At 36.9% G+C, this 25,109-nt stretch overlaps 1 protein-coding gene and 1 long non-coding RNA gene across 9 annotated transcripts in view; one reads left to right on the forward strand and one right to left on the reverse strand.

Moving 5' to 3' along the window:
* Window positions 1-25,109, reverse strand: part of ANKS1B (ankyrin repeat and sterile alpha motif domain containing 1B) — a 1,427,494-nt gene that overhangs the window by 263,397 nt on the left and 1,138,988 nt on the right. The gene's annotated exons all lie outside the window — the stretch shown is intronic.
* On the forward strand, window positions 339-20,164 carry LOC130454514 (uncharacterized). Its single transcript, XR_008912126.1, has 2 exons — window positions 339-1,732; window positions 19,166-20,164. It is a non-coding gene; the product is annotated as an uncharacterized LOC130454514 (long non-coding RNA).

Here is a 25,109-nt window from a genome sequence, read left to right on the forward strand (position 1 = left end):
AAGAGCAGAGACAAAGCACTAGAATGAAGGGGAATTAGAAGAAGCTTCCTGTATAAGGTGGAATTTTAGCTTCAACTAGAAGGAGACCAAGAAGAAGAGATGAAGAGAGCGAGCACTACAGGCATGGGCAAGAGCCAGTGAAAATATCTGGAGTTGGGAGATAGAGAGCTTTATTTTAGAAATAATAATGAGGACAGTATAAATGGGTTGAAGGCTTTCAACCTTAAGACTCAAGTGCAAACACTTTAATCTTGCATTAAAGGCTCTTCTCTATAGATTCAGTTTTCCTCTTCAGCCTTATTATCAATTGCTGCTTCATCTTAATATTGTTGCAGTGAAAGGAGTTCATTGACTATTTGTTCCTAAATAGGTTTTCCTCTGTCTTCACCATTCCTTTTGCCTGCAATGCCATTATTGCTCCATTACATTTACACGAATCATATATATCCTCTGGGGTTGAACTCAAGTCCTACCTATTCAATAATATCACTAGCAACAACAATAATAGTATTTATATAGCACTTTAAGATTGGCAAAGCACTTTAAACATTATCTCAACTGATCCTTAAACAGGTATGTGAGGCAGAAGCTTTATTAATTGCTTCCATTTTTCAGATGAACAGACTGAGCTTGAGAGAAGTCATGTGGGTAAGTGACTGAAGCAAGATCTGAGTTTAGACTTTTCCTGACTCCAAGGGCAACACTATTCACTGCATCACCTAAGAAGTTATTCTAGGCCACCATGATCTTCTTTTCTGAATTTCCCCAAGTCTCCTCTGTTTTACTCTTGTGGGTCTTATATTACACAATCTGCTACATGGATACTTAACTGTTAATGCATATAATTTCACATGGACTTGGCTATAAACTACTGAAGACAGGAAGCTTCTCTCAGATCTAAAGTCTAGGGGAGTGGACTTCTCGACTGGAGATAGAGATCTAGATTTGGGTTTATCACTTACTAGTTGTGTGACTCTGGTCAAGTTATATAACATCTCTAAACCCTCAATTTGCTCACCTACAGAATGGAGATAATAACCAAACCTGTATTTCCTGCCTTGGCCGACTTTTGTGAGATGGGGCTTAAAAAAACTATCTGTACATATTTATATATGTGTGTATGCTATTGCAGTTTTTATATCTCCTTTAGTACTTTGCCTAGAGCTCTTCACATAGTAGATGAATTGGTGATGCATTAATGAATTGTGGAGCTATAGACCAAGGCTAATCTAAGTCCTTTTGATTCCATATTGAATCAACCTTGACTGCCACTTGATTCACAGAAGCTGAACTGATAAAATCTTATTCTGAAGGCTAGAAATCTCTTTTTCATGCACTCTTTCACAGTGCTATTAATAATAATACCAGCTGACTTATTCATGGTACTTTAAAGTTCACAAACTACTTTACATACACTGTCTCCTTTGCTTACAACCTTGACAGCTAAGTGTTACAGGTCACTCGGGGTGTTAGTATTCCCATTTCTTGATGAGAAAAATGACACTTAGAGAGGGCAAGTGACTCATGCAATTATGACCACAAATGGTCAGTGTTCAAGGTGCTATTTGAGCTTTAATCTATCTTGGGAGTCAAATGTTCTTTTGACTCTTACTACGCTCTTTCCTTCACACTCTAAGGGTGGAAGACAAAAATCTTGATGCCTGAAAATGGAAGCAGCCATTGGGACAGTAATACTATTTGCTACTCAGTCAAAGGAAGAATGAAAATTCCTGTAAGTACAAATATACTTATATATATCTGCATATTGGAATAAACAGATACATATATGTTCAAACTCACACATACTCATGTATCATATATTAACATTTTTGTCATAGCAGAGAACTAGAATCTAAGAGGATGACAGTCAACTGGCTATCTGTTGATCAAATTATGACAGAGGAATGTAATTAAATATTGTCAAACTCCATGACAAATGATAAAAGAGAGGATTTATATGAAATATGATGCAGAATGAAGTGAGCAGAACCAGAAAGACTATTCCCAGAAGATTAACAATAAATGATCCTTCCACTTTCTTGAAAGAAAGGTGGTAGACTGTAGGTGCCGATTAAGATATACAGTTTCATATTTGACCAATGTATGGATTTTGCTTGGTTACTTATTCATTACAAGTGATGGGTTTCATTTGCATGCATGAGAAAGAGAGAGGGAGAGAGAGAGAGAGAGAGAGAGAGAGAGAGAGAGAGAGAGAGAGAGAGAGAGAGAGAGAGAGAGAGAGTATAGGGGAGGATACTAAAGAAAGAATAAACAGTGAAAAAAGGAAAAAAAATAAAAGTTTCAATGAAACATTAACAAACTACACAAAGAGAACAAAAGGAAGATCTGAAGGAGATACAGACAAGTAGGACAATTTTGGAGATATATTTAATTTAATTTAATATATACTTAATAAGCAATAGGTAATTGAATTTGTGATATCATTTAAATATTCTTTACCTCTTCTTCATATTTTAAAATATTCATGATGGTTGATATTTGCCAAGTTTACAATAATACAAAATTAAGAAAATAAAAATTTATAGAAGCAATATGCATGAGGATCTTTCCAAAGAAGAGGGAGCTGAAACTTTTGAATGGTGAAAAGGATCCAAAATTGCCATCGAGAAAGATACTATTCAGTTAAAGACAAGAGATTGAAGGGGGTGGGGGTAGGGAGAAAGCAAGAATGGTAACTCCTTGCTGAGAAGGTAAGAGGCAGCCTTTTGCCAACTTTATAGCAGAAGAATATGTCTTTTCTGGACACATACTGAAGTAATTGTATATAACTAAAATAATTGTTTCTAGAAAGATACCTGATGGTAATGGGATTTTAGTGGGTCAAGGAATGACTGTTTAGGACCAATATCAGAAGGACACAGGGTTTGGGAAGGCCAACAGGATAAAGCTCATAGGATACCAAATGCTATTAAACAGGGTTTAAAGGGAAGGGAATTGTGATGATCTATCTAAAGAATATAAATAAAGACCCACCAAATCTAGTTGGTAGCTTCAGAGAGAATGTATCTGCACTGCCAGTTACCTCTCTACCTAAGAGGCCCAGTTCCTATAATAAAATACATTTCACTAACCCAAATCCTCCCTTAGATGGTCATAGAGGTAGTAAGGTTGGAAGGTAAGCAGGAACAGGGCTCAAAGGGAAGGTCTCACTGACAGATGGCTTTAAGTATCTCAAGCATTTCTGTAGGAATATCTCTCCATCAGCATCAACAAGATACACAGGAACAGGTAGTTGGTAAGATAGATCATAAGGAAAGCCACAGGAGAGAGAACAGTTAGTTCACCAGGTCCACCCTAGGAGACTAGACAAACTCAACCTCCTGCTTAACTGTCTGTTAGAAGAAGAAACAGTCCTGACACTTCTCCAGAATTCTGGAACTTTCCTGCTTCTTCCTTTGCAGCATCCCCTCCTGCTCATTTCCTTATAACAATATACAGAATATGGCTTAGAACCCCTCAAGATATGGCAAACCAGGTGGCCACTACCTCCCTCTCTCTCTCTCTCTCTCTCTCTCTCTCTCTCTCTCTCTCTCTCTCTCTCTCTCTCTCTCTCTCTCTCTCTCTCTCTCTAACAGTGGCATATTGCATGATCAGAAAGACACCATAAAATATTACTAAAAATTGGGAAGTCTTGGGATTAGGAGGCGTTTTCACCATTGCTATCAGTTGAAGGAAAGGGACTAAGGTAGGAAAGACAGATTTTGGAAGTGAACAAGTGTCCAAATAGATAATGCCTGAGAATGAGATTTAGATTTCTTGACCATAGTTTAAAATATAAGAATGACAGATTTCTTAGATAGAAATGGCTTACATCTAAGAAGGGTAGGTAAGAAAGTATTACTCTTGAGTTTTATTAATTTATTCATGAGGACTTTCAACCAAGCAGGAAGGGTTGGGGCAGGATATAGAGAAAACTGTCTACCCATACCCAACAAGCCACATACCACAGACAAATATCTATGGTGTTCACATGAATACATAAAGCACAGGTAATAAATAGGAGTAACTAGAGTTCCTAATACAAGGAAGCAAATTTAATCTAATAAATTTCACTCGGATTTGTTAAGATGAGACTATTCACTACAATATGGCTCCAGGAGGGTATATCTTATTAAACTGGGGAGAGAAGACAGAACGTAGAGTAGAATTATATATTAAGAGACAGATTCATGTGGGAGGAAATTTAGAAACCCAAGGGGAAGAGTGTGATAGAGATCATTCAGGTGCAGAAATAAAAACAATCTTGTCATTGACAAATGACATATCACCTGAACAGAAAGAGGAAATAGAAAAAGAATTTAAGAAATAGTCTAACAAAGTAATATATTATACTAGTGATGAAAGGCTCAAGTTATCTAGAAATCTGTTGGCATTCTCTTGGTGTCTAAAGCACAAAGGTGTGATACCAGTTGTTCTCATTCTATTTGTATTCATACTATTAGGATGGGGTTTACCAGAGAGAGGACATGTTGCTATAATTCATGCCCAGGATATGAGGGGTCATCTTAGTGACAGACTATATTCTTACTACTAACAAATATAGCCTCTGACTGCTACTATATTGCTACCTGCAAGGGTACTTTTTCTACTTTAAAAATTAGCCTGATGAACTTCATTAACTCTTAAAAAAAACCAAACAACTCCTTACCTTCCATCTTAGAATGAATACTGTATATTCGTTTCAGGGCAGAAGAAGGATAAGGGCTACGCAATGGGGGTTAAGTGACTTGTCAGAGATGACATAGCTAGGAAGTGTCTGAGATCAGATTTGAGCCAAGGACCTCCTGTCTCTAAGCCTGGGTCTCTGTGAGAAGGGAATTTGTTTTAATTTAATCAAACAGGGACTTGAATTCCCCTCCCTTTTAATTCTGAGATGTGCAAGGATACACACAACCACAGTGAAAGGAAGTTGAAACCAAAGAGACAGGAAATTGATCCCATGGGCACTCCTTCCTCTGGGCAGTGCCAGGCAAATTAAGGAACTATGATTGGTTCCTGAGATGTGACATGAGAGAGCTAATGGGTGGAGAAAACGGATCATAAAGGTGTTTTCAGAGGACTGAGCACACATTCTTGCATTGGTGACACTTGCTGAGGACACTACTGTGCTGGGGATTATTGCTGAAGAGACTCTCATGGACTTCTGACTGGAGATTGGAACCTGAAGGCGCCTTTGTCAGGGCTGAACTTCATTCCGTCAGAATACAATTAGGGCATTTAGCTAAGCTGCTCCCTATCTTTTCTACATTTCCCTCACTTTACTATCTCTACTATGATTAAACTAAATTGTTAAAGCTACTAACAGACTCATAATTTAATTTTAATTATTGCAATGTGGTGACTTTTAAACTATTACAATCTTAATTCACTGAGCCACCTAGCTGTCCCCCCTCCATTAACTCTTAAACAAAAACATTTGTAAGATAGAAGCCAAAGTAGGAATAATTAAAACATAATATTCCATTCAGAAATCAGGGACCCACTCTCCCACCATTGTGCACATTATTCATAGGAGAAAGTGAACAGAAACTTATAGAACCCATAGCAATGTGGTATATGATTAGAGAAGACATTTGCCCAAAGGCCACTCACAACTTTAGATTATGAGACTTGACGCAGTTTGTTTTTGTCTAGAACAGTCTGTATTACATTTACTGTTGAGTAGTGCTATCAAAAAATGATAGTATTCCTGCTCTGTGCCTCTCCATCTTCCTTGGGGGTCTTCTTTGTTGGCTGTTTTTCTTCTAGGCTGTTAAAGCAGCATGAAATTCTCCCCCCACCCCAAAAAAAAAACATCAAGCAACAACAAAAAACACCCTAATCCTGGGTTCTGCAAAGTCTTTCTTGTTCTGTTTTTTTGATTGAGCTTGGAGGCAGTTGTGTACTCTTTCAGGAAAGGAAGTTCAATCCAAGATTTATAGAACTTTACCATGTTTGTTTCTTTGATTGTGCTCTTAGAGGTATATGCCTCTCAGGAAGTAGAAATAAATTCAGGTAAAGAATCCTCTAAGCAGGCGAGGTTTTTTCTCCAATAATCTCTAAGGAAGCAAATCATTCTCTTTAACTAATGCTAAGTAACCAAATAACCAAGAAGTAAGATTCTGTAAGTTTGTGCCCACTCTCTACTGTGGATACTGGGTAGTGGGAAACTATGTCCCAGGGCTGTGGATAGAATAATATATTTCAGTATTTTTTTTTCATTTAAATTAGTTTATTTAGTCAATTTAGAACATTATTCCTTGGTTATAATAATCACATTATTTGCCTCCCTCCCCTCCACCTACCCTTCCCACAGCCAATGCGCAATTTCATTGGGTATTACTTATGTCCTTGATCAGAACCTATTTCCATGTTGTTGATGTTTGCACTAGGATGTTCATTTAGAATTTATATCCCCAACCATATCCCTTCGACCCATGTATTGAAGGAATTGTTTTTCTTTGGTGTTTTTACTCCCACAGTGTTTCCTCTGAATGTGGATAGTGGTTTTTCTTGTAAATTCCGCCGAGTTGTTCAGGATCACTGCATTGCCACAATGGAGAAGTCCATTACATTCAATTGTACCACAGTGTATCAGTCTCTGTGTATAATGTTCTCATGGTTCTGCTCCTCTCACTCTGCATCAATTCCTGGAGGTTGTTCCAGTCCCCATGGAATTCTTCCACTTCATTATTCCTTTGAGCACAATAATATTCCATCACCAACATATACCACAATTTGTTCAGTCATTCCCGAACTGGAGGGCATCCCCTCAGTTTCCCATTTTTTGCCACCACAAAGAACGCAGCTATGAATATTCTTGTACATGTCTTTTTCCTGATTATATCTTTGGGGTACAAACCCAGCAGTGCTATGGCTGGATCAAAGGGCAGACAGACTTTTATCTCCCTTTGGGCATAGTTCCAAATTGCCCTCCAGAATGGTTGGATCAATTCACAACTTCAGCAGGAGTACATTAATGTCCCAATTTTGCCACATCCCCTCCAGCATTGATTACTTTCCTTTGCTGTCATGTTGGCCAATCTTCTAGGTGTGAGGTGATACCTCAGAGTTGTTTTGATTGCATTTCCCTGATTATCAGAGATTTAGAGCATTTTTTCATGTGCTTATTAATAGTTTTGATTTCTTTAACTGAAAATTGCCTTTTTCATGTCCCTTGCCCATTTAGCAAATAGCTTGGTTTTTTGTACAATTGATTTAGCTCTTTATAGATTTGAGTAATTAGACCTTTGTCAGAGTTTTTGTTATGAAGATTATTTTCCAATTTGTTGCTTCCCAATTTTGGCTTCATTGGTTTTGTCTGTACAAAACCTTTTTAATTTAATGTAATCAAAATTATTTATTTTACATTTTGTGATTTTTAAAAACTCTTGCTTGGTTTTAAAATCTTTCCTTTCCCAAAGATCTGACATCTTCTGTGTTGACCCAATTTATTTATAGTTTCCTTCTTTATATTCAGATCATTCACCCATTCTGAGTTTATCTTGGTGTAGGGTGTGAGATGTTGATCCAAACCGAATCTCTCCCACACTGTCTTCCAGTTTTCCCAGCAGTTTTTATCAAATAGTGGGTTTTGGTCCCCAAAACTGGGATCTTTGGGGTTATCATAGACTGTCTTGCTGAGTTCATTTACACAAAGACTATTCTACTGATCCTCCTTTCTGTCTCTTAGCCAGTACCAAATTGTTTTGATGACCACTGCTTTTATAGTATACTTTGAGATCTGGGACTTCAAGTCCTCCTTCCTTTACATTTTTTTCCATGATTTCCCTGGATATCCTTGATCTTTTGTTTTTCCAAATGAACTTTATTATGGTTTTTTTCTAATTCAGTAAGAAAGTTTTTTGGTAGTTCAATGGGTATGGCACTAAATAAGTAAATTAATTTGGGCAGGATTGTCATTTTTATTATGTTAGCTCATCCTACCCATGAGCAATCAATGTTTTTCCAATTGTTTAGATCTAGTTTTAATTGTGTGGAGAGTGTTTTGTTGTTGTGTTCATATAGTTCCTTGTTTGTCTCGGCAGATAGATTCTTAAGTATTTTATATTGTCTAGGGTGATTTTAAATGGAATTTCTCTTTCTAATTCTTGCTGCTAAAATGTGTTGGAGATATATAGAAATGCTGATGACTTATGTGGGTTTATGTTGTATCCTGCAACTTTGCTAAACTTGTTGATTATTTCGACTAGCTTTTTGGTTGATTCTCTAGGATTCTTTAAGTAGACCATCATATCATCTGCAAAGAGTGATAGCTTGTTCTCCTCATTGCCAATTTTAATACCTTCAATTTCTTTTTCTTCTCTAATTGCTACTGCTAGTGTTTCTAGTACAATGTTAAATAATAGAGGTGATAATGGGCATCCTTGTTTCACTCCTGATCTTATTAGGAAGGCTTCTAGTTTATCTCCATTGCAGATGATGTTTGCTGATGGATTTAGATATATACTGTTTATTATTTTTAGGAAAGACCCTTCTATTCCTATACTTTCTAGTGTTTTCAATAGGAATGGGTGTTGTATTTTATCAAGACTTTTTCTGCATCTATTGAGATAATCATGATTTTTGTCAGTTTGCTTGTTAATATGGTCAATTATGTGGATGGTTTTCCTAATATTTAACCATCTTTGCATTCCTGGTATGAATCCTTCCTGGTCATAGTGAATAACCCTTGTGATCACTTGCTGGAGTCTTTTTGCTAGTATTCTATTTAAGATTTTTGCATCTATATTCATTAGGGAGATTGGTCTATAGTTTTCTTTCTCTGTTTTTGACCTGCCTGGCTTTGGGGTCAGTACCATATTTGTGTTGTAAAGTGAATTTGGTAGAACTCCTTCTTTGCTTATTCTGTCAAATAGTTTGTATAATATTGGTATTAGTTGTTCTTTGAATATTTGATAGAATTCATTTGTGAATCCATCTGGACCTGGGGATTTTTTTCTTAGGGAGTTCTTTGATGGTTTGTTCAATTTCTTTTTCTGACATGGGGTTGTTTAGGTAATCTATTTCTTCCTCTGTTAGTCTAGGCAATTTATATTTTTGTAAGTATTCATCCATATCACCTAGATTGCCATAATTGTTGCCATATAATTGGACATAATAGTTTTTAATGATTGCCTTAATTTCCTCTTCATTAGAGGTGAGGCTTCCCTTTTCATCTTGGATACTGTCAATTTGGTTTTCTTCTTTCCTTTTTTTAATTAGACTGACCAGTACTTTGTCTATTTTGTTTATTCAAAGTACCAGCTTCTAGTTTTATTTATTAACTCATTAGTTCTTTGACTTTCAATTTTATTAATTTCTCCTTTGATTTTTAGGATCTCTAATTTAATTTTCATCTGAGGATTTTTAATTTGTTTACTTTCTAGTTTTTTTAATTTGCATGCCCAATTCATTGACCTCTGCCTTCCCTAATTTGTTAATATATGAACTCAAAGATATAAATTTCCCCCTGAGTACTGTTTTGGCTGCATTCCACAGGTTTTGAACGTATGTCTTATCATTGTCATTTTCTTCAATGAAATTATTAATTGTTTCTATGATTTGTTCTTTAACTAACCGGTTTTGGAGAATCGCATTGTTTAATTTCCAATTAATTTTTTATTTACCTCTCCATGTACCCCCTCTAATTATTATTTTCATTGCATTGTGATCTGAGAAGGTTACATTCATTATTTCTGCTCTTTTGCCTTGTTTGCAATGTTTTTATGCCCTAATACATGGTCAATTTTTGTGAATGTACCATGTGCTGCTGAAAAGGTGTATTCCTTTTTGTTCCTATTTGTTTTTTCCACATATCTACTAACTCAAATATTTCTAAGATTTCATTCACTTCTCTTACATCTTTCTTATTTATTTTTTGGTTTGATTTAGCTAGTTCAGTTAGAGGAAGGTTCAAGTCTCCCACTAGTACATTTTTTCTATCTATTTTTATCCTTGAGCTCCACTAACTTCTCCTTTAGAAATTTGGATGCTATGCCATTTGGTGCATACATGTTGAGTACTGATATTTCCTCATTGCCTATACTGCCTTTTATCAGGATGAAATTACCTTTCCTATCTCTTTTAACTAGATTTATTTTTACTTTGGCTTTGTCAGATATCATGATTGCTACTCCTGCCTCCTTTTTATCAGTTGATGCCCAATAGATTTGGCTCCATCCTCTTACTTTCACCCTATGCGTATCTACCTTTCTCATGTGTGTTTCTTGTACAAAGTATATGGTAGGGTTTTGGATTCTAATCCACTCTGCTATTTGCTTGTTTTTTATAGGTGAATTAATTCCATTCACATTCACATTTATGTTTACCAGCTGTATATTTCCTAGCATTTTTATTTCTACTCCTAGTCCTGCCTTTTCTTCTTTCACTATTTCCTTCTTCACCAATGTTTGTTTTTAATCAGTTCCCCTAGTTCCCACCCTTACTTTATTTCCCTTTCTACCCCTTCCCTTCTTATTCCCCTTATTTTCTTTGCAGTCTTTTTAAAACTACCCCCACCTCCTCCCTCCCTTGTACTGATTCCCTCGCCACCAGTCTGTTTTTTATCCTTCTACTCCCCTAAAGGGTACAAATCTATTCTCTGCCCCCAATGGATTGGATTGTTCTTCCCTCCTTGGGTTAATTTCAATGCATATAAGAGTTAAGTATTTCATATCTCCAACCTCTTTACCCTTCCAGTGTATTGATGTTCTCTCCCCTCCTGCCATGAACTTTTTTGTGACATATAAATTTACCCCCTTTTGTTTCTTTTCTCATTTCTTTTAGTATTAACCTCTTTTTTTAGCTCTAGTTGTGTGTATATATATATGTATATGTATTTATGCTTACATATGCCTATATGCCTATTTATGTCTTCTCATTTCATCCTATACAGTTCGTCACTGTTCTGCACTCCCTCTCCAGATCCTTCCCCACTACCTGTGTAGCCTGACACAGCCCTGCCCACAAGGTATACCCCCTAGACCTGCGTCTTTGCCCACCCAGAGGTTCCCGCTGCCACTGGAGGCTTAGCACTCTAGGTGGGGGGAGGGGTCCTGGGACCTTCCTTCTGCCTTCCCCTTAAACCCAAGTGTTCTAGAATTCTGGCTTTTGGGGGGTGTACCTTTTGAATTGAGTCCAGCAGGAGGGTTCCTTGGCTCTGTCTTGTTGTTAGGTTTGATTTTCAGTCCCTTAGGAGCATTTAATTTGTAATTGGTAAGGAAGGGTATTCAGAGGTCTGAACTTCTGCTCCTTCTATGCTGCCATCTTGACTCTGCCCCTGTTTCAGTAATTTTTAAAGTGTTCCAATGAATTCTTACAAATGGCAAACTTTTTCCTCTAGCTAGTTCTTCCATATGTCAGATTGAAATGAAGGTTCTGGGATCTTTCTGTGACCTAGCCACAAGGCTGTTTGAGAACCCAATTCTGATGAACCTACTAGACTTGCTTGTGTGTCTAGTCCTTCCCCTTGGGGATCTAGTCTTGAACAATAGTGCTGCTCCAAAGCAGAGTCTCTTGGGGGAAATGGCTCACCTTTATACCATTCTAAGAAAAAATCTTCCACATTTCTATCAGCCAAGCCCAAATTATACAGTTGCCTCATAGTTATACAATTTTTGGTTTTGATCTTTCAAGATCTTTCGATCTTAAAGTCCTTATGTTAAATTTATGTAAATCACTTAGGTTATCTTTACTCTTAGTGACAGTCTTGTTTTCTGAGCAGTTGAGTTTTTAGTATTTTTCACAGAAGTGTCTATATTTCTGTCCCCTTTCAATCAATAAAATTATCCTGATAAAAAGGATACCAGCCGTATATGTGAAAGAGCAGATCATTTCTTACTTCTCAATGATAATCTCATCCTTTAAAAAGTGGAGCAATTAATTAGAAGAAATTCAGCACTGAAACTAATTCCTACCAGCAAGGTCAGACTGGTTATTGGAATAGAAATGACAAGAATCTTTGAAGAAAGTGACTACTTTTATAATTCATAACAGTGAAGGAAAGGAAAATCAAATATAATATTATATGACCCACATATTTTAGGAGAACAGATTTCAAAAGGTTGAGGGAAGGATAAAACAGGACCCCATGGATGTTAAAGAGTTGCCTAAAGAGACCAATGTGGATGGAAATCATCCACGAGCTTAGGTTATATTTTTCCTCAAATTAAAAAATTCTTTCTCTGCCATCTCCATTCCTCATTAAAAAAAGAAAAACAAAACCAATGTAAAAATTATGTTATAGTCAAGCAAAAGAAATCCTTGCATTGACCATGTCAAAAATATATGTTTTATTCTGTCCCTTGAGTCCATCTTAGAGGTGGCTCCTAAGCTTAGATGGAAAAACGAAAATCAAATTAAGTACTGAAAAACAAAGCAAAAGCAACAACAGAGGACGGATATAAAAGTGTGCCATGGTTCTATAAGAACAATGACGGAGTGCTTACTGTTCAGAATAAGCTGAGACTGGTGATGAATGTTAAGAACAATGGAAATGGGTTTTGTTCATAGCTGTAATGGAGAAAAGAGGAGGGTTAAAAAATAGGATGGGTCATTGATAATGGATGATAGAGAGAAAGCATAGTTGCTTCTGTCTTTACTGTCAAGAATGATCTTTTAATTAAAAAGAAATAACAAGAATAATTAATAGTAATTTATACCCTGGACAAGTAGGAAGATTTTATTTGTACTTGATGAGTTACAACTACCAACTCCAAATGAACTATACTCCAAAGTAGGGAAAGAATTGGTAGGGGCAGCTAGGTGGCTCAGTGGATTCTGGGTTCAAATATGACTTCAGACCTTTTGTGGCTGTGTGATCCTGGGTAAGTCACTTAATGCCAATTGCCTAGCCCTTACCATTCTTCTACATTGGCTCCAATGAATTGGTGGATTTGACTGGGAAACTCATGCTAGTGATCTTTAAAAGTAATATAGCAGGGAAGCTTCTTCAATGACTTCTTCAATGAGAGGTTTCAGTATCAAGAGATAGGTTAAGAAAATATGCTCACTTCTCTTTGCAGAGGCGATGGACTAAAGCCACAGAACATGGCATCATCATATAAAATTGATGTGTTGGTTGCCTTTGATGAAATGATTTTTTTCCTCTTTATTTTCTAAACTTGTTTATTTACAAGATATGGTTTATTGAGTAGGAGCAGAAAAAGAGATAGATTGGGAAATGGTGATCTAAAAATAAAAGATATGAATAAAAAACATTTTTAAAAAAGGTACAGTATGTGCCAGTCTAGCTTCCTTTTTATTACTGGACTGACAGATAAAAGGAAAACCACAGATTTTTAAACAAAGCATTCAACTCAATTTCTCAAGCTATTCTTGTGGAAAAGATGGAGAGATATGGGCATGGTGCTGCAACAGTTAGTATGATACAGAACTAGTTCAATGGATGGACCCCAGAGTGCTATTAAGGATTTGATATCAGCTCAGAAGGAGTTTCTAGTAGCATGTTTTGGACTTTGCCTGGAATGTTTTCCTTCCTTCCTTCTGTTTTTCCCTCTCTCACTTCCTTCTTTCCTTCCTTTCCATAATGATTTATTAGTGGATAGATAATAGATATTAGTGGAATGTTTACCAAATTTCTTGATAAAATAAAACTTGGTGGAGGGGGTAGAAATGGCAAAAGTGTTGGGTGAATGATTCAAGATAAAAATATGTTTACAAATCAAAACAGATTAATTGAAAGAGATAAAATATAAGAGGGATAAGTACAAAATTTTATACTTGAACTTTAAAAAATTAGCTTTAGAAATCCAAGATAGTATGAGTAGATATGAATCTTTATTTTTCTGAAAATAATCTGCTGGTTTTGGCAATCTATAAGCTCAATATAAGTGAACAATATGATATGGCATACAAAAAAGCTAATGAAATTTTGGTCTTCATTAAGACCATTCTGGGATGGCTAGGTGGACATTTTCTAGCTGTGTGACCCTAGGCAAGTCACTTAGTTCCAACTGCCTAGTCCTTACCACTCTTCTGCCTTGGACTCAGTACCTAGTATTGCATCTAAGACAGAAGAGAAGGTTTTAAAAGAAGAATTCTATCATATCAGATCACAAATTAAATATTGTATTAAGTTTTAGGTGTTATATTTTTGGAAAGACATTGAGAACCTAAAGAATGTCCAAGAGAAAGCAGCCAGGATGTTGGCAAGCCTTTAGTTCATATAAATAAATGACTAGAGGATTAGATGAAGGGATTGGGGAAGTTTAATCTAGTAAAGAGAAAATGTGGAAGAGGGATCAGCCATTTTTGTTGTACCCAGAAATAGGAACTAGGAACATTGGGTAAAAACTGTTCCAAGACAAATTTGGGCTTGATGTACTTAATTGCCAGGGCAAGTCATTTAACTCTGTTTACCTCAGTTTTCTCATGTGTAGCATGAGGTAGAAAAGGAAATGACAAACCATTATAGTATCTTTGCCAAGAAAACTCTAAATGGGCTCATGAAGAGTCATATATGTCTGAAAACATAACAGAATTAGCTGTGTAACAATTGCAAGGCAGCAGGACATATTACATAGGGCCCTGGACTTGACATCAGGAACACCAAGATTCCCTTCCTATCTCAGAAACTTCTTGGTTGTGTTACTGTGGGATAGTCATGTAATCTCTGGCTCACTTTCCTCAAATGCAGAATAGGCAGGGGTAGAGGGTCCCTTCTAGCTCTAAATCTAAGGTTCTATGAATTATAGTTGTCTAAAAGTGGAGGGGGCTGCTCAGAAGGTACTAAGTTTTCCTTCACTGAATGTCTTCAGGCAAAGGCTGGATGACCACTTGTTAAATATTCAGTTTCAGACATAGATTATACTAGATGATCTCTAAGGTCCCTTCTAATTCTGAAGTTCTGTGAATCTTTAAAGAATCCAATTCAAGCAAGAATTAATCAAGACTGAATAGCATAGATTTAAAGGAAGTTCAAATAAAAAAATCCAGATATAGAAATTACTGTCACCATTCATATTTAAGAGTTTTATCATCAAACACATTAACCAGGAAAAAAGGTGAAATAGGCTGATAGTGGGACTGTTACTTGAGTATGAAGGCTTTTTTATATTGGTAATTTGATATCTTACAATGAAAAATAACTCTCTTCCCTTTTCAGAAATTCATTTTGTATGTCTCAAAGCATATGAGAATTCATTTAGCTTAGCAGAGAAAATACCTGCCTTGTGACAAATGCAGGCAAGTAGATAAATGGAAAGAATGCCGAGGATGGAAATGACTTAAGGATGGCATCATTATTCTCTCCAAGTTTCAAATTTATGAAATCCCTAAATGCACAGCACAACGTTTGATGGGCCAGGAACAGGGCTTGTTTATATTGGTACTTTGTTTTTCAGATAAGTAAGCCTCATCTTCCCAGTGATGTTCCCTGAGTGTATGGCAGTGGGTTGGCAATTCTATATATTTCCCACAATGCCTGGCCCAGAGTAAGTGCTCAATAAATATGACTAGAATGGAGGAATGCAAAAGCGACAGCCCTTGAGTTCTGTAATGCTGCTCTGGGGTTGCACTGTACTGACTAGTGAGTGAATGCAAAGTCACCTAACCCATTCAAGTATTTGGCTTCCTCAGACTGTTCACATCCTAGCTGGCCATTACCAAGTGTGAATTTTAGATTTACTCCACCCTGCTTAGTCTTTAGAATTCTAGCTACCAGGAATGTATACACCCCACTTAAGGATTAACTGTGAGGAGGATGGCCCATGACTGACATGTGCTAGCAAGTGACAAATCAGAAACAACTGACAGAAGCCCTGGAGCTCCCTAAGCCAAGTTTAAGATACCATTGGTACATGTGAGATGCAGGAAGTGATGTAAATAACTACCTATTTATTTTGTGTCACTTCCTCTCTCTGTCTCTTTCTGTCTCTGTCTCTGACTCTGACTCTGTCTCTGTCTGTCTGTCTGTCTGTCTGTCTGTCTCTCCCTCTCTCTCTCTCTCTCTCTCGGCAATGTTGGGAGCTCTGGGCAGCATTTTGGTGTTCTGGCAGCGTTTTGGCTCTATAGCGTAGTTTAGGTGAGGCATCTTCCCTGAGAGTCCTTGGTGAGTGGTTAGGCTGATTCCTCTTTTCCTTGGCCTCCTGAAAGGCACTGTCCTCTGAGGAAGCCCCTCATCTTGGATGTGGCCTCGTGGCTGGAAGCCGAGCTAGATTTTATCTTCTGAGAAGGCCCCTTGGCTGAAGCCTCTGAACTCCCTTTGAGTTACTCCAGGATGGAGAAAATCTTATACCCCTTTCCTCTTCTTCTTCTTAATTTCTTCCTTCTATTGTAATTAAACCACCATAAAAATTCCAAAGTGACTGGAGTATTGTATTGGGATTGAATTTAAATACCTGGCACCACTAATATAATATATTCAGTCAACAACTCTAAAATTTACCCCTAACACAAGACACCTGAGTCTATGTAGCCACCTGCCCTGATTCAGCCATGTGACTTGCTCTCTACCTCCTCCTTTTCATCCCATTCTGCTTTCTCCCTCTTGCTTTGGGAACAGTAATAAAATCAAATGCACCTTTTTTACTAGGAACAGTAGGCAGTTCATTGATCAATGATTGATTCATTTTATATGTTCATGTTTTGTCCTAGAGAAAGAAAACTCCTCAAGAGGGTATGTTTCACTTTCATTTATTTCTCTAGCTTAGCAAAGTATTTGGCACATAGTAGGTGCTTTCATTTATTCATTCTAGAAGCTTTAGTTCTAGTCATGTTGTTATTTGGTCATTTTTTAGTTGTGTATAATTGCAACCCCATTTGGGATTCTCTTGGCAAAGATACTGGAGTGGTTTGCCATTTCCTTCTCTTGATCATTTGACAGATGAAGAAACTGAGAGGCAAAAAGGATTAAGTCACTTACCCAAGGTTGTATATCTAGTAAATGTGTAAGGCCAGATCTGAATTGAGGAAGATGAGTCTTCTCTAGTCATGGTATCTATTCAACAATAACCACATGTTTCCCCAAGAATTTGTTGTTCCTTAGAAATGAATTAGATGTTTAAAAAAATTACTTGCCATTCATTGCTGGTGGAATTAGATCATAATCTTCTTGAGGGAAGGGATTATTTTTGTCTATCTTAATATTTCTAGTGCTTGGTGTTCCTAGGGTTTGGTAAAGAGTAGGTGCTTAATGCATGTTGATTCAGTGATTGATACTCCATCCTCCATATGGAATCTCCGGGGATCATACCCAAAGGTAGCTAAATCATTCAATTCTAAATTCCCTGGAACTAGTCTTTTTTACATGATTTTCCTCCCCACTACTGCTTTTTGTGTAGGCAGTCTCTCTTTCTTTGACGTTATACCTACTATGCTGAAAACTGAAATCAAATCAAAAGTACCATTGCTATGAAAAGGATGTGTCAACTATCTGTCCTATATGAATTCCACTCGGCAAGTATCGAACTTCTTATTTTAAAACACTCTTCTCTAGCTACTGCTCCTCCAGATACTGGCTCCATCAATAGAATATAATCTCCATGAGATTAGAGACTGTCTTGACAATTTGATGACTCTCCACTCTTAGGGGCTGGCTATATTAGTGCTGGACATAGAATGGACATCCTAAAATTTTATTTATTTATTAAACCCTTATTTTCTGCCTTAATAACAACTCCAAGACAGTAGGGCAAGGGTTAGCCAAATGGAGTTCAGTGACTTGCTCAGGGTCATACAATTAGGAAATATCTGAGGTCAGATTTGAACCCAGATCCTCCTAACTTCAGAACTGGTACTCTATCCATTGAGACATCTAGCTGACCTCAGCCTATTACTTTTAGCCCACTATAGCTCAGAATTCTTGGGCTCAAAAGATTAGCCTTCAACTTCTCTGGTAGAAGAAATTTTAGGTGAGTAGCACCACACCACCCAGGCATACCTTCATTTTCTAAATTACCACAGTACTCCTGGGTTATTGGCCAAGGTGACATGTTTGAGGAAATGATGATCCCCAAAGTTATTAATGTATGCATAATCATGGATGCAGAAATATCACTATTAGGTGAATATCACAAAGAGATAAAAGAAAGAAGACAATGACACATATACAAATATACTTATAACAGTTGTTTTTGTAGTTGAACAGAAACAGAAAAAAAGTAGATGTTCCTCAAATTGGGATTGGTTAAACAAATTATGATATACGAGTGAAATGGAATATTAGTGTGCTCTACAAAATGAAGAAGAAAGTTGAAGAGAAACCCGAAAATACCTTTATAAACTGACGTAGAGAGAAGTAGGTCGAAACACGAGACCATTTATTCTATAATACCACCAGTATTCAAACAATTCTGAAAGACCTAACAACTCTAATCAGTGCAGTAGCCAGTTATGATTCCAGAAGACAAATGATGAAGAGTGCTACCTGCCGTCTGATAGAGAGGAGATGGAGAGACCTACATGGAGAATGAGACCCACATTTTTGGATGTGGCCAACATGGGAATTTTTGACTTTGCTTACTCATTTTTTTAACACTTACCTTCTCTCTTAGAATCAATACTAAGTATTGTTTCCAAGACACAAGAGCAGGAAGGACTAGGCAATTAGGGTTAAGTGACTTGACTAGGATCACAGAGCTAGGAAGGCTTTGCTTACTTATCACAAGGGTTTTGTTTTGTTTTTCAGTGCAAGGGATGGTTAGATCAATTGTTCATACTAATGAGCCTAAATTCAAGAATTATATGTAACTGTGGCACTAGACTCTCAAAGAGAGTCTTAGCCCAAGTTTCATCATTTTCTGTCTGTACTTTCCTTGTCCTCTTCTGGGATGTTAGGCAGATTTTTTGGCTAGTCCCTTGTACTAATAAGGGTATTATTTAACTTCTAATTACCATCATCACTATCATATCATTTCATACCTTCACTGTTTTGAATACTACCCTACCTTACTAGAGGAAAGTGTACCTAGTAAATGGGATTTTTTTCCCTCAGGACCACAAGAGGGAAAAAAATTCTCTTTTTATGAACTTCCAACATTCTTTGGAAGTAGAAATGGATAGAACCCCATAGCATTTTAGCAAGGTGGGAACCATTATGTTTAGTGAAGAATGGGTAGACCTCTAGTTTAATGGTTTGTTATCACCTGCCCAAAGGCAACAAGAAATATCCATTTATATAACCTTTGGTCCTCTTATATTGCAGTACTGCTGATACGGATTTGTCAAGCACCACCATGAATACAACTGCACTTTAAGTGACAACATCTGCTGCAGAAGATGAAGAGGGAAAGAAATTCTACTTGGAATAAGACCCTCTAAATTAAATTAACATCTTTTCTCAATGTCTAGTGACTTCAATGAAAAAGTAGTATTGTGGCAAATGGTAAAATTGTTAGGTGTGCTGGCACACACTTGTAATCCTTGATACTGGGGAAGGCTATGATTGGTGGATCCCTAAAGCTCAGAAATTCTGAGCTGCAGTTTAGGATAAAGCTGACCAGTTTTCTACACCAAATCTGACACCTTCCAAGGAGTGGAGGGCCACTATGCTGCTGAAGGAGTGAAATCACCCAGAGAGCAAAAATAAAGCTGGTGTAAGTTTCTGTGCCAGTTAGCACTATGAATGGATATTGTACTACCAGCCAGGTTGACATAAGAAGACTGTCTCAAGAAAGAGAGATAGGAGAAAGAGAGATGAAAGAAAGAAAGAAGGAGACAGAGGAGGGAGAAAGAAGAAAAGAGAGAGGAGGAGAGAAAGAGAGAGAGAGAGGGAGAGGAAAGAGGGAGGGAAAGAGAAACAGAACATAGCAAGTGAGAAGAAGGAGAAAGGGTTGAAGAGGGAGGGGGGAGAAAGAGAGAGATATAGATAGACAGAGAGAGAGAGAGAATGGTAAAACATCTATTCAAGAATATGGTTTATGAGTAAAAGACGAGAAAGGCCAGACTTGTTGACTGTACAGAAAGCTTATGCCTATGCATCATAAGTACAGTCTTTGGGAAAAGAATCAGAAGGTGCTAGACTTGGTGAGCAATGAATAAAATGACAAAAATGAAAAAATTTAACAGCTAGAAAATGACTTGTTACTGAGTTGGAAATCATTCCTGAATCACATGTTTGGACATGGTTAAGATATCCACTTGCAAGAACCAAAATTAACACAAAAGGAGAAGTAAATAAAATGGGGGAAATGATGGCAAACAACTTTATTGATTTATTTTTTAGAACATTTACCTTCTATTTTGGAAATGATACTGAGTATCAGTTCCAGGGCAGAAGAAGGATAAGGGGTAGGCATTTGGGATTAGGTGAGTTGTCCAGAGTCACACATGGCACACAATTAAAACAATTTCAATCTACCCAGAATAAAATGTTAGCTCTTGAGAAGAGGTGTGATTTTTGCCTTTGTATCCTCAGCACTTAGAAGAGTACATAATAAACAGAAGGTACTACTAAATAAATATTAGCTGATTGACTGTCCTATTTAAACAAGTAATTGCCACCAAAAAATGTGAAATGGAAAGAAGAAAAGGATACTGAGATCAATTATAACAATTTCGCACAGAATTTTAACCACTTCAAATCAATTTACCAGAAAGAAGAATACAAAAGAGCCTAAAAACTATGAAAGAACACATATGATTGATTTATAGTAAAAATGCAAGAAACTCTGGATAATATCCACTGAAAAAACAAACTCATTTGCAAAATTTTATGGAGATGTATGGTTCACAGTTATAAGCAACATCATTTCATAAACAGTGAGAAGCATTGTAGGGAAAGAAAAAACTAGATTAAAGAAAATATGGTGAGAGCACCAACTAAGAATTCATCCTTAAAGCATTTAGTAATAAAGCAGTTAGGAGGATAACAAACAGATGAAAAATGAGAAAGATCTGCAACAATTTACATAATGACCTTTTTGTCATTAAGAACAATGACTGTGGACACCACAGATATGATTGTGTTGCATTAAAAAGTAGAAATGGTAATGAAGAAAACAAAACATAGGAAAAGCAGCTAGACCGAGCCAACTACATACAGAGTAGATCTATTCTGAGCCTGACCCAATTTGGAGTATATTAAAGGAATGAGTCACAAAGTCCCTTCCTTTGAGGAAGGAAATATATTAAAAGTGAGGAAAAAATCTTGGATTTCATTACTACTCATAAAATATGACCAAGAGAGAACATGAGTAACCAACAACCTATATGAATATTTTTTATTCTATATAACAATTGAATGAGTAATCGAAATGTGCATGGAGGATCCTCAGTAAGGGCAGTTAAGAGGGAGCAGGAAATCTATCACAAGTGTTATTCTATAGTTGACTTCATCTTTACCACCACATATCTGACTGGAAGATGGAGAGAATACAAGATCCCAGTGTGCTTCTTGTATGTTAACTAGAACAATAACTTCATTTAATGGCAGAAAAAACCCCCAACTTTTTAGGAACTCTTCCAACAACATGTCTCCCATCAGCCCCATATATCTCCCATATCACAATTTTATAAGACTCTCTCAAAGGAAAAAAAAAACAGTACAGGTGCTCTTGTTTGATGACCTTCTGAACATACGTGTAAAATTAGGTGTAAATTAGGCACATGTTCATCAAAGGCATTCATCATAGTCATAGAAGAGATTCATGGTAGTGCCAAAGTGAAGAAGGTATTGCCTAGGGATGGCCAGGTCCTGTTTATGTAGTAGTAGTCTCTCGGTAACCGAGGATGACGATTGTCTTTGTGTGTTTTCATCTATGATAGATGAGTGTGCACAAAGACACTTGTGCGTGAAGGAGATTTAAGTGTTTATGAACAATGTGTTAACTACATCAAGTCCTGGGATATTGCAAAACTTGCTACATGGGACCAGTGAGTTCTAAAATGTGTGCAGGCTATCTATCTACAGAGGGAAAAAAACAAAAAAACAAGTAAATAAAAAATACCTATTGTCCAAACTATGATGTACAGTTAGAAGGACTACCCATGGACAGCTCTTACCCATCCACAGATGTGTACCTGTATAGACACAGATATAGTTATCTCTACACACATACATGGCATTGCAAATATACAGTGAGTGAATTGGACCCAGAATTCAACAGCATGTGGGGAGGGGACTGAATTGCCTTTGGAGGACTGCAAAGTTCCTTTACTGATCCCAAATTTCTCTCCCTAAAACAAGATCCTACCTGTTTAATACCAATAGTCTACTGGAGTTGCTGTCTGACTATGTCATGAAATACTATGATCTACGAAGAATTAAAAGCTGTTATCACTCAGAAGACAATGAAAAAGTGCATGATGGATGTGAAGTAGGCTTCAAGACATGACAAGCAAGGAATTACCTGGGAGAATTAAAGATGTCATCAAGTAAATGTATTATTGGAAAGGAAGATTGGCTGGCCACCTAACTAACATGGATAGCTTGGGTGATCTATTAATATGCTAATACTGTCAAGAAAGGCACAGGGAACTTTAATTGACTTCTTCCAATGAATTTGAAAGTCAAATAGGATGGGCATGAATAGATAGGTTGGGATCGGCATTGCTTAAGGGAAAAATGGCTGATGAAAGCATTAGTCCATTGGGGTATACACACACACATATATGTAAATATCCATATATTTAAAGCCCTTCACACCTTGAGTCAATCTTATCTGTCTGTATTGCAATAATATATTATTCTCACATTGTCTGATGTAGCTAGAATGGCCTCCTCTCTATTCCTCACACAAAGCCTCCATCACCCATATCATTTCCCCATTATAAGCACCACATTACACATATACTATTTCTGTGTGTCTATGTATAGTACCTAGTACATAGTAAGTGATTAATAAATGCTTGTTGACTATCCAAAACTTTTTTTTTGCATAATAATAAGAGCCCCACTCCAGGGCTTCATTGATGGAGTGGGGGCGACCCTATCCTTGTTGGGCACCTTTTCCCAAGTTTGAGTGCCCAGAGGGCCCCTAAATTACAGGAGAGATTTGAGGGAGAAAGTGCTTGCTTTGGGAGGGGTGGGACATGCAAAAATGTCCTCAGAAGCTGTGAAGAGGGGGGAAAGGAGTAGCTCCCCAAGTTCTGGCTCTGCATGTGTGCCGCGTCTTCGCCAGTGCTGCCCTAGGTTCTTGAAAGCTATGCCTGGCATATGCCTTGGCAGGTTCTACCAGATTGTAAAGTTCAATCCCAGCAACAAATAGTGTTTGCTGTCAAAAGACCAGCCGGGCTAAGACGACAGAGGTGTATCTGATCGCTTGGTTATGACTTCATGGTTGTGGTGACCTCTAGAGCTTTTACATATAGACAATTACACAAAATTGAACAAAGTGAACTAAAGTAATAACAATTCCTTCCCTTTCCCTTCTTTTTTCCCCTCCCCATCCCCCTTCACTTTCTTCCTTCCCTGGCTGCTTTGAGTCTCCCAGAGCTAGTACCTAGTAATGAAGCTTTGAAATTGGATCTTTGACAAATATAAAAGACTCAACTCTGACATGATTCAGTAGCCTGTAATCCATTTATTATAACTGGAAGGCTTAAAAAAGTAGCATGAAATCAGGGTGTTTCTGAAAACTACCACAGCTTAAGCTTGAAAACTTGAGACGGCATTTACTATGCTGATTATATTATATTAGAACTTATTATATTATGCCACATCATAGCATAATAATAGAAATTCTTTATATAGTGATTTGTTTTGCACACAACAGCAATCATTATTACTTGGAATTGAGGTGAGGCAGATAGGTACTTTTTGGGGTTTGGAGCCAAGAAAACCTGCATATAAATCCTACTTCTGTCATTTTTTTTGTTGTATGAACTTGGGCAAGTCCATTAACTTCTCTTAGCCTCAGTTTTCTCATTTACAAAAGAGATAATAATAGCACCAATCCATAGGGGTGTTGGGAAGATAAAATAAGAATATATGACTAAAGTGGTTTGAAAACCTTAAGATGCCATACAAATATTAAATTAATTAATCATTATTACTTAATAATATAATTTTTAAATTTTTATTTACTTAATTTAGAGTATTTTTCCTTGGTCTTAAGAGTCATGTTCTTTCCCTCCCTTCCCCCCAATCCCTCCCATAGATGATGTGCAATTATTACTTAATAATATTATTTAATTATTGTTAAATTAATCATTATCAGGTTGTACTTTAAGCTCTGTGAAATGCTTTTTGGAATTTGATTAACTTCACATCAACCTCGTGAGGTAAGTGCTGTTATTCTCTCCATTTTATGAATGAAGAAGCTGAAGTTTAGAGAGTTAAAGGACTTGCCCAGGATTACACACATAGTAAATGACTAAGGAAGGATTTGAATGCAAGTTTTCTATATTCAGTCGGTCATGCTATCTGTGATGCCACTTAGCTGCTTCTGATATTTATGTGTCTAAATTATCACCCCCTGCTTGCGGTTGTTCCTTGACCTTCCCCTCTGTCCTTTATTCCTTGGCTTCCTTTTTTCTTCTCATTCCTTATGGAGCAATTTTCCGTCATGCTGTCAATCAGTGAGTTTTAACAACTTATGAATATATTTATAGCCACAAACACTTTCAATAATTTATAAAGCACAGAACTTGCTTCAGTGAAAAGTGAGAGCAGCCACAGACACAAACCTTAATTTATTTAAGGGGATGCCTACTTGGTTATTAATTACTTCAGATATAGTTACAGAATTTTCTAAATGACCATGTATCTGATTATTTATTAATTGGCTAAGACATTTGGGCAGATCATGAAGTTATTATTATTTTTTTTACAAATTCAAAAGAACAAATATGAAGGAGGCTATTTTCGTGCTTATGGAGGCATCTGGCGATTAGGTTTTTTATTATGAATGCCTTATTTAACAATTATGGAGACTTAATGACTTCTACAGACATATTTCACAATAAAATTTGCACCTTGAAAGGCGCTGAGTACACCCTAGGTACAGAGCAGACTTTAAGGAATAAATGGGATTTGTAAAGCCTTAAATTAGGTTCCCTGTTTGGATGATGTTTGCATTTTTTAATGTTGAAAATTTCTTCTTGTTTTATGCCTCATTGATTGTAGGTTTAATGGCCTTGCTCTTGTGGTGATGACAGAATAAGGTCAGTGTATTGCCTTGTTTGCCAGTGATTGTGAAACCTGGGTA

This window comes from Monodelphis domestica, chromosome 5 (assembly GCF_027887165.1).
Source record: "Monodelphis domestica isolate mMonDom1 chromosome 5, mMonDom1.pri, whole genome shotgun sequence".
NCBI classification, from domain to species: Eukaryota; Metazoa; Chordata; class Mammalia; order Didelphimorphia; family Didelphidae; genus Monodelphis; species Monodelphis domestica.